Here is an 8,734-nt window from a genome sequence, read left to right on the forward strand (position 1 = left end):
AACTGTGATCTCTTTTCTTATTTAAATATATTAATGTATTTCAAAGGCAGAGGGCTTTTAAAAATCATTATTTCATTGGTGTGTTATCACTTATTTTTAATATGAATTTTTATATATGGTAGTTAGTCATCTCAGAGTAAACAACAGATGTATACACCTATATTATGGTTTAACACTGACATTACTACTAAACAATAATAAGAAAATATGTCAGAAACTTTAATGATTAATAAATATGACAAGAAGAAGAAACACTCAAAGTTCAGTTCTGCTTTCAGAAAAATGTCTGAAAAAGGCATGTACTTCTTTTCAGGACATTCTAAAATGCCAAAATTCCTGATCAGACAAGTCTATATTTGCTGCTATACATGAAGACTAATTTAGCACAGATTTGACTTTTTATCACTATTTTCCCCCAGATCATGTTTTCCCCTGCTTCCAGGGTAAAGGAATAACAAAAGAAAAAGTTATTCCTACAGTGTAGCAGCTACAATAAAAGTGTATAGATTTAGTCCTGAATAAAAAGAAAGGCTTGTTAACACTTGAAACCAAATTTTCTTTGCACTCTAGGAGTTTTACACCTCACTGTTGCTCAAACCAATTTAGAGCATTACCTATAAGGTATGAAACATGACCTGTTACCTCTGCTAAAGGAGTTGAGTCAGTTCAGCCCTTGTCAGTGAAAACACAGCAAATCAGTGACTCGGATAAGGAGAAAGTAGCAGTAACTTAGGAAACAAGTGAAATAGAGTCGGTGTGGATGACTGTAGCACCTTCTAAGAAACTAGTGCAGGGCCAGAGGACAGATCTGACCATCTCAGGATATTAAGGGACATGTACTGAAACTTAACATATTAATAAAATTATTTTATTTCAAACATAGGCATACTGCATGGTATAAGTTTGGTAGGAGATAATCAAGGCCATCATCCATCAGGATGGAAGTAATTTTTTATAGCTGGTTGGAGATGATGGAAAACATTCCATAAATTATTGTGTGGTAGCTTACTGTCAACAACATACTCATGAGCACTTATGACCTGAATTGTTTAATTGTGTGTGTCAACCCACTAAGCAGCATGATTTAATACTTTCCAACATGATCTCTTTTTGTTCTCTGTAATCTCTAACAGAACTGTGATTTTTAATTTGACTATCTGGGCAGGGGTAACTCAGCAAAGAAGTAACTTTTTAATAATTGTGCAGTATAGGGATAACAATCAGTGTATTAAAAAGTTCTCTCTAGATATCTATATACATAAATATACACAACATTGGATTTATTAATTGAGAAAGATTATTTCAAAGTATTGCAGGACTGTAGAGGCATAAAAACCCCAAGTCCCGTTGATCAACTAGATGAAGTGTTTTATTCACTATAAGCAAGAAAAAAAGTTTACTTTTCACTTTGCAACTAACAAACCACAACAGAATAAGAGTAACTGGACTTAAGAAGCAGATAGCAGGAAACCTTAGCTATGGAAAGATGAAAAATATCTTATCAGCAATGTAAGGTGTTACAAACTATTTTCCTGTCGTCTACTCCATATTTGTATTCTTTCTGAGTGGTACAATGCAGCATAAAAGTGTGTTGCAGGCAATTCTTGCAGAGCATGAGAAACATAAGTTCAGAGGGTAAATCGTTCATCTGCACACACCCTTAATGCCTCTCAAGTTGTCCAAGTGAGGGATGTTTACAGATAAGACAAAACGATTATGTAAAAGCAAGTCCTATCACATCTGCAGCTGACTGCAGAAAACTTGCAGCCTGGAGCAAAGTTTAGCATCCATTTAGAATGAGACTACACCATAGAGATATATATTTTCAGTAACTGAACTCCATCTATGTTTCATGTTCTAAAACACTCTGTATTTTGTGAATTTTTAATATAACTCTGTTCCTCACTAATGGTTTTCCCCCATATGGCAGCTTCCGCAGATTCCAGGTTCCTAAAGCACAAGAAAGGTTTTAGAATTATATCCTACACCATGTATTGATACATTAAAACTATTTATTAGATGAATGAGGAAAAATGCTATTATAAAATGCAATTTCAAATCTTGCTTAAGCCTGTCAAGAAGGAAAAATAATTCCGAGTTGTAAGTGTAAGAACCACACCAATCACACTACTTTGTTGTTGTTTGCATTTTTGGCATGTACATTTATGTGCTTCCAATTTTGGTTTAAAATACATTTACAGAACAAAGGATCATCCTTTTGTTCTGACTGTACACATTTTTACAGTTTGGTAATTAGACTCTAAGGCACTTCAGCCTTGTGTCTTTACTCTTGTGATCATTTATCAACTCCCTGCTTCAGTCTGGTAATGTTTATGATGGAACAATGAAGTGTCATTCTGCCTTAAACACAAGGTACAATAGTACCAGTAGTGAATGGATATGATAGCTCTACTAGTGAGTAAATAACCACTGTCAGAAAAGTTATCTCCCTCTGCACAGCTCTTACCCCTTATCTGGAGGATGCGAAGGAAATCATTTAGAAAGTGTCAAATCAATGTTCAGTACTCGGCTCAGTATTTTTTATCTTATTCATCAATGCCTTGGATGAAGGTGCAGATCCCTCCTCAGCAAGTTCACTGGTGACACCAAGCTGGGAGGAGTGGCTGATACCCCAGAGGGCTGTGCAGCCCTGCAGAAGGACCTCAACAGATTGGACAGATGGGCAGAGAAGATCCTTCTGAAATTCAGAAGGGTCCTGCACCTGGGGAGGAATAACCCCACGCACCAGTATTGGCTGGTGGCTGACATGCTAGAAATCAGCTCTGAGGAGAAGGACCTGGGGGTCCTGGTGGACAACAAGCAGTCCATGAGCCAGCAGTGTGCCCTGGTGGGGCAGCAAAGCCAGTGGTATCCTGGGGTGCACTGGGAAGAGCATTGCCAGCTGGTATAAAGAGGTGGTTCAGCCCCTCTATTCAGCCCTATTGAGGCAATATCTGGAGTGCTGTGTCTAGTTCTGGGGTATTCATTACAAGAGAGACATGGAGCTCCTGGAGTGAGTCCAGTGGGGGCTACAAAGATAATTAAAATACTGGAACATCTCTCTTATGAGAGTAGGCTGAGGCAGCTGGGCCTGTTCAGCCTCGAGAAGAGATGACTGAGAGGGGACCTCATAAATATCTATCAGTATATGAAGGGAGGGTGCCAAGAGAATGGATCCAGGCTCTTCTTGGTGGTGCCAAGCAATAGAACAAGAGGCAACAGGCAGAAACTGATGCACAGGAAGTTCCACATGAATGCGAGGAAGAACTTTCTTGCGCAAGTGGCTGAGCATTGGAAGAGATTTCCCAGAGAGGCTGTGGAGTCTCCCATACTGGAGATATCTGAGATCCATCTGGATGCAATTCTGTGCCATGTGCTCTAGGATGTCCCTTTTTGAGCAGGAAGGTTGGACCAGATGACCCACTGTGGTCCCTTCCAACTCATTCTGTGATTCTGTTATTTTGTGAAATCAAATGAGCATTCCCAAAAGAGGGATGATTTAATGAACTCATCCTTGTTCAGTTTTAATCTGTTGTTATAACTTTTTCCATTAATTGTTGAAAAGATTTCAATTTACCTTCACCTCAGTACTTTACAACTAACTGGCAAAGAGGAGGTTTTAAACTTACTGGATTTGAGCTGCAAGTGACTTAAGCACTTAGGAGAATTGTATTATATAAGTTTAGGTTGATTTAAAATTGTGAAAGGAGTTTCTGAGATGATAAAGAATCTTTTAACTTTTGTATGCTGAGTGTGAACGAAGACTACTAAAGGCCACAGAAAGTCAGAATCCTTGTTGGCAAGCTATTTTTAAATAAACATGGACAGTATATTTCAAATTGAGACTGTAAAATTTGTTTTACTATACTCTAGGCATTTACCATTTCTATACATCTAAAAATGTCTATTTTCATGTGACACTATATTTAAAGAAATATATGTAGCTAATTTACATACATCTGTGCAGGTAATCCCAACAAATTTCTGGGTTTTGCATTACAGCGTGCATTATTAGAAAAGCTAATTGCAATCTAAAAGTTTATTTGAAGCCAGGGAAACTACTGACATAAAGGAAGTTAAAGTAATCAGTGATGGCAGTAACATATATATATATATATATATATATGATATTTATGAAATACTGATTTCCACTACTAAATAAACACTGCACACTTTATAATTTTTTTTCCAAAATGGATGGTAAGGGTGTGATGGTATTGGTAAAGGTGATTGTCCCATTTAAGAAAGTTTTTTCCAGAAATAACATTGCTGTGGTTGTCAGGCCCACTTGGTGAGGTACAGATAGGATACAATTCAGGTTGCCTAACTTTAGCAGCCTAGGAGAATCCATATTCCAACCTAAGGGGTGGCATCCTCTGTGACGAACATCTTCAGAAGGCAGCTGACACCTCCTTTCTCAGGTAGCTGGGGAATTACCCTTCTGGAGGTGGTTCTTCCATTGACTACAGGAAAAGCTTAGAAGATTTATGCAAACAAGATGCTTAATTTTCATATATAAAATTACATGGAATAAATGTCATCATCTGACACACTTTTTCCAAAAATAACATAATCGTCATAAGTAGTAGTTTATTAATAGCCCCATTTACAGCAGTAGGGTGATCCAGGTGCTTTAAGTGCAGAAGTGCCTAAATTTTTTGCTGGACCTTGGTTTAAATCTGCATGTTGTGAGCATCTTTCCTCTTTCAGTTGCTGAAGTTTACCAACCCCACACTGCTTTCAGTAGCTGCCATCCTTAGTTTTCCTGGCTGAGCTGCTGTTGAGATTGCTTTCTAGGCTATTAAAATTAAAATGAGCCAGCATAAACCACTGAAATAACAGATCGTTTCTGCTTGCCTGCTTTGCTAACCAAGTCACTTTGAAATAAATTAGGGAGTGATCACACAAGTAATTTAACCAGTGGATCTGGCAAGGCACTGTTCTCTGGCAAGAGGATGGCAACAAACAGTTGGGGGTTGGCTGGGGTTGGTAATCTCTTCAGCTGGTCCTGTGGGAGCAGTAATGCAGAAACAATTACACAAAGCTCCCAACTGTATCTTCTTTTGAGGGCCATCATTTGTTTTCATCCAATAGTCTTCAGTCCCCTCATTTAGCACCAGAAATAATGCTACGGTCTCCTATTTCTCATGTAAATATAGGCAAAAGAAAGAACTTCATATTCTAAGTAAATAAACCTCACAGGATATGACACATTTAGACACATTTGTATTAAGAGTATGCAACTCTAAATCATAAGGAAACAAGTTCTCAGTTTACAGATTGACTTTTTACTGAAGTTTTTTGTAGAAAAAGAATGCCTTAGAAATTCAAAACAGTGAGATACTATAGGAGAATTCCTGGAGTTGACATAGACTCAGAAAAATAAAAGAAAAACAAAAAGAGAAAATGCTTTACAACTGTTTTTTTTTTTTTTCTTGGCAAAGTCCTCTTGGATGTTGACGAGGAAAAATAAGAGTATATTTCTTTTTAATTCTTCCGATATAAAATGTTTAATAATGCCATTTATTCATTAAATTGTGTGTTAATAAGTCTATTGCTGGGAAACTTGTTCAAAAAAGAAAATCTATAGTTTTTGTGTTGGTAGTGTAGCTATTTGACATTATTTTTATTCTTGAAGGAATCTAATTCTTTGACACAAGAAAGATATTCTGTTCAGCTCTTTCCTGCCCTTCCAAGTGCCATCCTATCTTGTTGCTTTATGAATTGTGTGAATGTAATCTTTAGATGACTTGATAATCTATAAACAATTTTTCTTTAAAACCTGTTTGCTCAGATTTTAAAGTTCATAAGATATCATCTATCTTATGTGATAAGATATCATCTATCATAAGATATCATGTACCTTATCTATCAAGTTTTGCATGTGTAATTCTTTGCATTTTAGATAATTCATAATTTGCTTGGATTTTAAAATAGTGTTTCAAGTGTCTTGCAGTCAAGAGTTACACTTTTTAATGAATAAGTATATTTGCCAGCATACAAAATTTATTAATTATTACTGCATTAGGCATTTTTACAAAATGATTGAAATTTTCTGATATGACGTATAAATTATTTGGCAAATCTCTGAAAGGAATTCTACTTGACACAGCTGTGAAACTACTTTAGGACGTTAAATCACTTCCACACTTGCGAGGTCCTTAATTGTTTCTATCATATATTAAAATTGTTCTCATAATTGTCTCTAATCACACAGAAAATGTGAGCCATCAATTTGCTCAAACTAATACTAGTTACTTTTGGCTAAATGTTTTTGTCTTGTGAAGAGAGTTTATATAATTTTGTACTATACTTCTATGATATAAATTTTGCACTATTTCTAATTAATGTGAGCAGTCAGAATGCCACACTCTTTTCTCACTGTGGTGACTAGTCTTTGCTAGTAATTGAATGGTAGCCTTAAACAAGGTGAGGTCATGAAGCTTATTTATCTGACACCATGAATTCTATGCCTGTGTAAGAGGGAAAAAGGATGTTTTTTTGCCCTCAGGGTATTAGTCATGGTCCATAGGTTCGTGGGAAAAATGTAGGAAGTCTCAAAAGTTTGTTCCTATTATTTCAAATTTTCTTAGACTCCATTTGAATCCCAAAGTGAATTTTCTATTATTCCTTTGAAGGGTGCATAGGAGGGTACCAACAGTCTTTGAGGAGCAACACCTGCAGTTGCATTCAAAGGCATGACTTTTTCCAAGCAGTTTCTGAGCTGCCTGGTATTGTCCCAGGAAGGATAAAGGCCTAGGTTTTTTACCTGACTGGCAGAACATTCCACCACCAATAGAACTCTAAACATTGTTTTAGAAGTAATGAGTCCTGCTGGTTTCATCCTGCAAGACCTTGAAATCCCACAGGGCAATGTGGTTAGAAATAAAACAGAAGGCTGAGGCTTTTAATGAGTTTCCTATCCACAGATGCCATCAAGCTTTTATACTATTCATTTTATTTCTACAGCTTCAACAAAGGAACCCTGAGTTGTGGGCAATACTCTGACAAGTGCAGTTCACAAACTCGGCAGAAATCTAGAGTTTAGACAATAAAAGATCATTGAAAGAAGTAAAAGAAAATCAAAATAATAAAAAAAAATGAACTTAAATATGGGATACTTTACTTACAAAAAGTGAACATAGTGCAATTCAGACAAGCTAAACTGCTTGGAGCATAGAATGAGGACATGTCTACACATTTCCATGATGTTTACAGAGGTTATGATGACAAAGAAAAGTGAACTGAATAGGGCCAATGAGAGGTCAGTGTACGTTTTTGGGATGTTCTTAAAGCCATATTAAATTGACAATTCTCTTGAATCTGAATTCTCTTGGATCTGAACTATTTGAAGTCTTCTATACAGTCAGAGAAAATGAAGAATTTAATGAAGAAGCAGTATGTCTCTTACGAGATGATGAGGAGGAGAGCATCTGTACCTATATACAAGAATGTAGAATATGCATGTGTGGATTTGGGGTGCATTACATTTTATATTACTTTTTCCTCATTTTACCTAAGGAAACCATCCTTTTCACTTCTTTCAGGCCCTTCCTTATAGGAAGATTGCGGCCTGGAATCAATGTGAATAAAGAAATACATGGTCCATGGATCCCCAGTCCAGATTGAATAATATCATGCTGATTGTCCTCAATTTATCCCTAGTAAAATATGGAAAATTTTGTGCCTGTAGGATAAAAAACCTCAACATGGTGAAAAATGTGCCTTTCATCTTATCCTCTCAGCCTCTGTTAAGATACAAATGAAAATTCTTGTTGATAAGCACATAAATATTTTGTTCTCAGTAGTTTCTTCCTGCCATTGTCATGAACAAGTCTATGTTGAATGCTTTTGGGAGGATGGTCCAAACCAGTTCAAATGCCAGAAAATACTTTCACTGTAACATGAAAAGGGTTATTTTTTTAAGATTCCCAGTACAATTTTGCAGTCTTTGGAATTTTCACCAAAAGATATAAATCCGCTATAAAGCAAATATCCATCAAGAGTTTTTCTTTTTGAGACATGCACATCAATGATTTTTAGATGATAAACTTTTGATGACATAAAAAATAGACATTTCTGAAAACAATAACAGTATGGACTCCTTGCATATGTGCAATGCACTGTTCTCTAAATTTCAATATTTGTCTTTATTTTAGTTTTCATTGATACAAGAAAAGATGCAATTGGTAAAAAACCTTTATGAGTTGTGGAGAGCTATCAGAACAGATTATAAGTATGAGAATCTTTTCCTGTTCAGCATTAAATTCTGAAAATGGTATTTACTTCATATCTAGATTTATATGTCTATGATTTCAGCTGTGGACTGCAAACACTGAGTCAGACTCAGCCTATTGACTCAGTCATGGCCAAGTAGGTTGAAAAGAAGAGATGAGTTTGAATGCCTCAAACTTCTGTGTACATTCACTCTAAGAATTTTCCAGGGCTCTCAGAAGCACTTAGTATTTACAGCTCCACATTTTGGCACTTCTCAATTCTGAACATCTCTCATTCTGTCTTCTGTTAGTATCTTACACTAATTAGCTGTACAGTGTTTAAATTTTACTATTATTGAAAGGAGACTCTCATTCCATCTTCATGTTCTCTTTGAAATGTCTTTTTTCTAATATCATGTGTTTAAATAAATCATGTGATGCTGTCATAAAGACAGCAATGGAAGAATTGACTTTTGAAGAATATATATTGTGTATATGCTGCATAACCATATATGCAT

Source organism: Aphelocoma coerulescens, chromosome 5 (assembly GCF_041296385.1).
Source record: "Aphelocoma coerulescens isolate FSJ_1873_10779 chromosome 5, UR_Acoe_1.0, whole genome shotgun sequence".
Lineage (NCBI taxonomy): Eukaryota > Metazoa > Chordata > Aves > Passeriformes > Corvidae > Aphelocoma > Aphelocoma coerulescens.